This window comes from Bidens hawaiensis, unplaced genomic scaffold (assembly GCF_021521415.1).
Source record: "Bidens hawaiensis isolate Kalapana, Puna unplaced genomic scaffold, B.hawaiensis_p1.1 tig00006397_1, whole genome shotgun sequence".
Taxonomy (NCBI): Eukaryota; Viridiplantae; Streptophyta; class Magnoliopsida; order Asterales; family Asteraceae; genus Bidens; species Bidens hawaiensis.
The window spans coordinates 1,116,322-1,124,099 of record NW_027491434.1 but is presented as its reverse complement, the minus strand read 5'-3'; the positions used below and the strand labels follow the sequence as shown (position 1 = coordinate 1,124,099).

At 37.6% G+C, this 7,778-nt stretch overlaps 1 pseudogene; it reads left to right on the top strand.

The window, feature by feature from the left end:
- The first annotated feature begins 4,848 nt into the window (after positions 1 to 4,848).
- LOC143632535 (uncharacterized) lies at positions 4,849 to 7,679 on the top strand (annotated as a pseudogene).
- The last annotated feature ends 99 nt before the right edge of the window (positions 7,680 to 7,778 follow it).

The following is a 7,778-nucleotide window of genomic DNA, read 5'->3' as shown; positions in this document are numbered from 1 at the left end:
GTCCGCTCGTCACATGATAGTTTGGGTTGCCTTACTCCTCATCCCTCCATGGTGAGGGTGTTTACGGCTAGCCTCCATAAAAAGTTGAAGACAACAATAACTTGGACCAAGATCATCTAATGCCAAATCTATACAAACCGTCACATCAAATTCAAATTTTTCTCAAAAACCATACTTTTTTCACATCATCAAACATCCACAAACCCCATTAAAAAAATTATTAGAATTGTGTGTGTGTGTATTGTGTTTGTGTGTGTGAGAGAGATGCCCCCCCCCCCCCTCCTCCCCATTCATCAAACATCCACAAATCCCATTAAAAAAATTATTAGAATTGTGTGTGTGTGTGTGAGAGAGAGAGAGAGAGAGAGAGAGAGAGATGCCCCCTCCCCCCATTCATCTACTCGTTTGCAGGCTCAAACCTCCCCTAAACTTCGCCAAAAAATAACCCCCACAAAACTATCGTTTGCCACCTCCTCATCCATCCTTGCCACCTCACACAAATGAAGCGTTGCGGAAGCTTTAACTCCCCTTCCAATAAAATCAAAAGGTTGCCATCACTAAGACTCACGCCATAAGACTTTATATATGCAAAAAAAACCCACTAGCATTAAATCCGACCATATCATAAAACACATCGTCCACCACCATTAAACACAACCAAAAAACCACCATTAAGTTTTCTTCTTCTTCATTAGGAGTCGCATGTATCCTCCTCTTAAAATCACCATCAGTCGAAGTAACAAAAAGTACCCCCTTGATGGTGTCTTCCAACTTCTTCACGTATCATGTTCAAACAAATAAAGACCCGCCAACACTAGAATCTATTATAGATAATCTTTATTGGATATTCTATTTAGTTTTCTTTTTTTTTTAATAATTCAAGGTTATTTTAGTCATTACACATACACTTAACTAGACGGCTACCCACACTAGAATCTGTTATAGATAATAACTTTTTCTTAATAGCAACCATCCAATAAACAAACCAACCCTAAAGGCAACTAGCTGTTCAGAATAAGGATCCAACTAGTGAAGATTACCCACTTGCATAGTTTCTCATTATCAACTCTGAAATTAAATGCCGGGGTAGGAATTGAACATGGGCCACATGAAACACCAAGTCTCTCCGTTACTACTCCATGTAACATTTCGGAAATACCCTGATCAATTTTGGGCTAAAAATGCAAATTTTGAAAGTTAAAGGACTAAAAATGCCAGATCTGGAAGTGGAAGGACTGAAAATGAAATTTCTGAAACTTATGCATCTTTGCGTATCGCGAAGATGCAGAGCAAAACATCTTCACGTATCGCGAAGTTGTTGGCACACATTTCAAAGCTTATCCAATGACATGGCGACACGTGGCAGCACGGGGTTGACATGCAAAATTGCGACGCCGACTAAGCAAGTTCGCGTATCGCGAACCGCCATAGCTTGCATCTTCGCGATACGCGAAGACGCATAATTCGAGGTTATAAATAGGCAGTTACGGGTTTGAACTCCGTTCATCCCACATTCACCATCACAAACACACACTTAGTGTTGGGAAACGTGCTAGCTTTGCCGAGAAGTCCAGAAGTCCGTTTTCGTGAAGTTTGTGCAAGTATTGAAGGGTTAGCAAGCCGTAGAGCAGTTAAGCGAGTTAGGAACGAAGTTCTGCCAACTAAGCAATCGTTCTGCCTTAGCATAAGTATTTCAAGCATCCACTAAAGTAGAATCTAAGTCTAAGTTATTGTCAATTATATTATATTAAGCTTAGACTCGGTCAAGGCTATGGCCTTTAACCTTGAAAGTATTTTCAAAAGCATTTACGAACAGATTTCAATCAAACATTATTTTTATAAATATAATGTTATACAAAACTATATTTTGACGGGCATGTAGTAACTGAAAGGGGGATATCATTGGTAGACTCTTCTTGCCTAAGGTAAGTAATTCGTACACATCCCAATCAACCGCGGGACCCGTTTACTTACCTGGAGAAGTTTGCCAACGTGATAAAGCCTATTAGGCCAAAGCATGCTATACCAAACGTCACACTAATACAATCATAATTTCAAAACATTCACAAACCTAATCAAGGTTAAAAACCAGACTTAAAGTCTGCAGTCTAATTAAGAAACACCATCAAGGTGATCATTCAAACCTATTTGTTTATAGGTTAACAATCAGTCGCAATCAAGAAAGGTTTTCAAACAATCACATCATCAATACAGGTGAATACGTTAAACCTTTATAAACAGTCAAACATATTTATACTCTATAAGATAGACAGGTTGTTTATCTTATTGAGTCAGTCAAATACTTGCATAAGATTACGTGATCTCTAAAACATTGTAATACAAATTAGAGAATAAACCAACTCAGACGAATACACATGTGTCTGGATCCAAACATAACCGTTAACCTAAACAGTCAAAGGCTATGTGGTCGCGGGCTAATGGTCATATATAGTTTCTCCGGTATGGGCTACGTGGCTCGGAGACTTGTGTGTGTGTGTAGGCAGTGTTACATATACCAGGTATAGCAATATATCTGCTGAGCTTGTCAAGAAAACTATATTTGTATTATGATTGTTATTTAATATTTTTAGAGTCATAACGATTAACCAGCACATAGCTGACGTATTTTAATCCCACTTGCAGGTAATTAAGTTTGTTGATTACTAGACACAAGGATTAGAGTCATCCCGGAGATAGAAGTCTGCTTACTTGATGGCTCAGTTTTAATATACAAATCGTTATAATATTTAATAATAATATTTTGTAAACTTCCAACTGGGTATTTAAGTCCCAAGTAAATTTTCAATGTAAATTAATATTATATTAAACCTTTAAGTCTTCCGCTAAAATTAACCCATAACTTTGATATATTTACAAAACAGGTACCAACTATTGGTCACACTCCTAGGCCCTAAGTTGGGGTGTGACAGGTTGGTATCAGAGCCATTGGTTTTAGCGAATTAGGTATTATAATAATAGTACCTAAGCTTTAACCATAAGATTGTTATTACTCTTATTATGTAGGGATAAGATAGGATTGGTAATCTTTTCTATCCATAAGACTAATTAAGTGCAGATGTCGTATATTAATTATCTTGGTCATAAGCATCGAGTCGCTAGAAGAACTAATCCCACACCTATTCCTTATCCGCCAGATATGGCATGCAGCAACAATAATAGTTATTATACTAGCTTTTTCGGCCGGGAGCAGCCGATAGTTCCGAATTTGCCATACGGAGATCAACCAGTATACTTGCCTGGTAGCCAACAAATGTCGATTGAGATATCGGATGACATAACTGAGAACAATCCACAGTATCACCCGATAGAGGAAGTAGAAGTTCAGAGTAGATTTAAGCAGGAAATATATACCGATTCCTCTGGCTGGATGAATTGTCACTCGGACCCAAGCAGATGGCATTTCGGATCACCACCTCCGAATGCCCAAATCATTGCAGAACCCAGTCGCCGTATTCCAGCACAACCCCAAATACCAATGGATGATTCCTCTGAACCCGAGGAGGAAGAAGAAAATGAACAAGATAATCGTCAATTTCCACCTTACGTAGGTCCCATCCCAACAATTTCGGAACAAGCTAACGCGATAAGAGAAGAAGGACGTTTGATTGAGGAATTTTACACCAACAACATAACTGATGAGGAAATGCAGGCATACATAGCTAATCCCCACTTGTATCCTAGAGAAAATGCATATTTATTCCCTACCGCATCAGCACCCACAGGTTATCCAAATCCGCCCAACGCGGTGATGGATGAACTTAGGAATGGAAGAGTAGATAAAAAGAAAATAGGGAAGAAAATAATAAAGAAGTGTGATAAGATGAAAAATCTTGTCAAAAAGTGGGTCAAAGATTAGAATGAGTTGTATGTTATGTTGTTGTTGTATTTCCCTTTCTATGTATCATAAATCAAATGAAATGGAAAGTGTTGTATTACTATTTCCTAAGTTATTGTTACTTTTAATTTTACAGAATGTCAGAAAAAGAAAACGCCGATAGTAATCCAACTGTCCAAGATAACAACAGTGAAAGGACAGTGGATGAAAATATCCGAGCAATACCTCCTGAGTATGTATGTGGTATTCGTGACTTGATTAAAGAGGCTGTTAATCCATTAGTTGAACTAATGAAAATTAATCCAAGTAGAACTGCTTCTCGTTCTAAAAGACCAAGCCAAAGCAAAAACGAAACTGTCCAATCTAAAAGGGAAACTAAGAAGGAGACTGAAAAGAAAGAAACCGAAAAGAAGGAAACAGAAAAGAAAGAATCGGGAAAGAAAGAAGAAGTGAGTGTTAATAGCTCGACTGCAAAGAACGAGCTACCAAATAAAACAAAGAAACCGAAATTTCAAGAAGGTTGTGATTTTAAGGTGTTCAAAGTTTATAGCCCCAAAGAATTTCATGGAGATAAGGGAGCGATTGTGATCCTCCGATGGTTGGAGGAGATGGAATCAATAGTGATCATCAGCAAGTGCTCAGAAACAGAAAAAGTTCAGTATACATCCCAGATGTTTAAGGGAGAGGCATTAGAGTGGTGGAATAAGCTCATCGAAGTTAAAGGTAGAGAGAATTTATACAATTTGGAGTGGAAGGTGTTTAAAGAAATGATCTTGAAAAGGTTCTGCCCAATTAACGAAATAGACCAAATTCAAACGAAGTTGTGGAATCATCGGGTTATTAGAACCAATTTAAAGGAATATACCACCAAGTTTTTGGAGTATTGTCGCATTGTTCCACATTTGGTCACCCCCGAGTTTAACAAAGTGACTAGATACATTTACGGATTACCAATCGAAATCCGTGATTTAGTTCGTTCGCACATGCCAGCGATGATTGAGTCAGCAATGGAATTAGTTGGATATTTGATGGATGGAATGATCCGGAATCGTGATGAGAAGAAAAAGAATGAGGAGAAAACGCCTATTGGAGGAAAGATAAGGAAGGTCGAGAAGAGGAAGGAAGGGACATTTATGTACACTCGTCCCATTTGTAAGTCATGTGGTAGGAGGCACTATGGTAAATGTTTACGACCAGCCAACACTGTTACCTGTAATTTTTGTAAGAAGCCTGGTCACGTGGAAGCTGATTGCAAAAGGAAAACGGTTGTATGTTTTGATTGTGGAGAGAAAGGGCACTTTAGCACAGAATGTCCAAAGAAGAAGCCAACGGTCACCACGGCTGGAGCAAGTGGAAGTGGTGCAAAAACTAGTGAACGCCGATATGTAACATGTTAATTTTTTCTAATTGAAAAAAAACTATAGTAATACCATACCCAAATTAAAATTAAAGACAATAAAAAGTTCATTTTTAGGTTGCAATTTTTATAAAAATATATTAGCATATGAAGAAGTTACGACTGTTGAAAATCGTTGGTGGAAAGTTGGTTACAATTAAAATCAAAAGGTAAAGATTAAGGTTAAAAGTTGTAACTATTTGAAAAGTTAATATAGATGAGTAATGGCAGTTATTTATTTATATCATCCAGCCGGATAGGATAAAAGTTGAATTTAGAAGTGAGAATGATATTGTTGAGTAGCCGGAGGGTAATTTCTAAAACCCATCATCACCAGCCGGCATTTTCATTTTGTTTGGTTAACAAAAAAAGAAGACACAACAACAAGGCCTTGACATTAAGTGGAAGATGATTATCAAGTTCTTAGCGCCATCAACACTGACATTTTAATCCTCGCTCACGAGTGCTCCTCCTAGACCACACTCGTACCTTACCTACTCACTCTATCCATCTCATTAATATTAATTACTTCACTTGTTTTTAATCCAGTATTATTATTATTATTATTATATCTGCGGATAACGTTCACAGCATTTTTGTCAAAGGACAACCATGGACTGATTCCTATTGGGTATGTATTATATTAGAGTTAGAGGTGGCAAATGGGTTGGGTCAGAACCGCTCAATTAAAAAAAAGTCTTAGTTTTGGATTGGAGTTAGGGTTGGAACGGGTCAGAACAAGTTTCAGGTTTTTTTTTTAACGAGGATAACGACTAACATTTTGGTTTTTTTAGATTTTTTGTTTTTTATTTATATTTTGAGTTTTGATTTTTTTATTATTTTTTAAGGGGTTTTATACTAAGTTCAACAACCCCTCAAAAAAATATTCAAAAATAATAATAAAAAAATCATAACTCAAAATATAAATCATAAACAAAAAAGGTAAAAAAAACTAAAATGTTTCCTCCGTTGTTCGCGTTCCATAAAAAAATAAAAAACCCACCGAGAAATCGAACCAAAACCGAAAAAACCGACGAAAATGAAGCAAAAAGCTAAAACCAAACCAAATCAATCGAATTCGAAAAAAATGATCAAAACGAAACAAAAAAAATTGAAACCGAACAAAAACGAAACTGAAAAAACAGACAAAAACGAGTCCGGAATCGACCAAAAAGAAACATAAGAAACTAAAACCCAAGCCGTCCCGTGTCGAAACTCGTGTTGGCTTGAAACCTGAACCATTTATACAATACAACAATTCATTCCTCATTGACTGTCGTCTACCTACAGGATGAATTTGCCAGCTTACCTCCTATAGTTCCACAAGGCCCTATTGCAATTTTTGGACTGGTAATATTATATTTACTTGCCCTGTGCTAAGTTATCGAGCTGCGGCTGCTGCTAATGAAGTTGCTTGAATGACTTCAGGGTGGAGGAACAGCTGCACATTTGATGCTTACCTTGTGGCCTTCACTGCACCTACACGGATGGGAGATTGACGAGATTGTAATCAATCCCTCCCTACCCCGAAATCGACTACTCTTTGTTAAGGATATTCTGATTTTGAATATAGTTTAGTTTTTCTCTCTCAGTTGATTGATAAAGCAAGAGAACACCTTGGCTTGTCTCATCTCGAGAACCATAAGAAGGCGGCGTTCTTAATGTTCATATCGGTGATGCACTTTCTGCATCAACTACTGTTTCTGGAGGATATGCTGGTAGTAATTAGTAAACTCACACTTTTTCTTTCATTTTTTTTACTGTTTTGTTTATGTAATTTGTTACTACTACTGTTTCAGGTATTGTCGTTGACTTGTTTTCCGGTGGAGAGGTTTTGCCTCAATTGCAAGAGGTGGGTATTCGCATAACCAAATACGCTTATACGCACACATAGCCAATGGATTTTATAGTTATACCGCCTCATTTGTCTATTCGGACAGGTAGAAACCTGGTTAGAACTCGGCAACAAGTTGATGCCAAATGGTCGGATCATGGTGAATTGCGGTGGCAGCACTAGCGTTACTGGATCAACGGATTGGGAGAAAAACAACACACTGATAACCTTGTGCAAGGCATTTCCTGGTCAAGTGAGTATCTTCTTCATTTATGTTATTGCTGCGCGTTTTTGGTACGACATAATGATTTCATTTTTTCAATCTGGTAGGTGAATTGGAAAAGGATGGGTAAAAGGGAGAGTGAAAATTATCTTGCGCTTACAGGACCTTTGCCAGACTTGACTCGGTGGACTGCGGCTCTACCCGATAGGCTCGGCTCAAGTGTTGTACAGTGGGCCTCTTGTTTCCCTTGATAGCATCAGCTAATGTGTCAGTTATGTGTCAATCATGACAAACAGCATATGTTTCATTGTTACTTCAATTAGTTAACACTATTTTTAAATGCTTTCTACATAAAGTTCATGTGCCTTGCTTGAGTTGATAAAATTAAAGGATTCATGTACAGAAAGAAAGCAATATATTGACCATTTCGCTGAAGCAATAGCAAGTAAACATTCATTCATTTATTGAG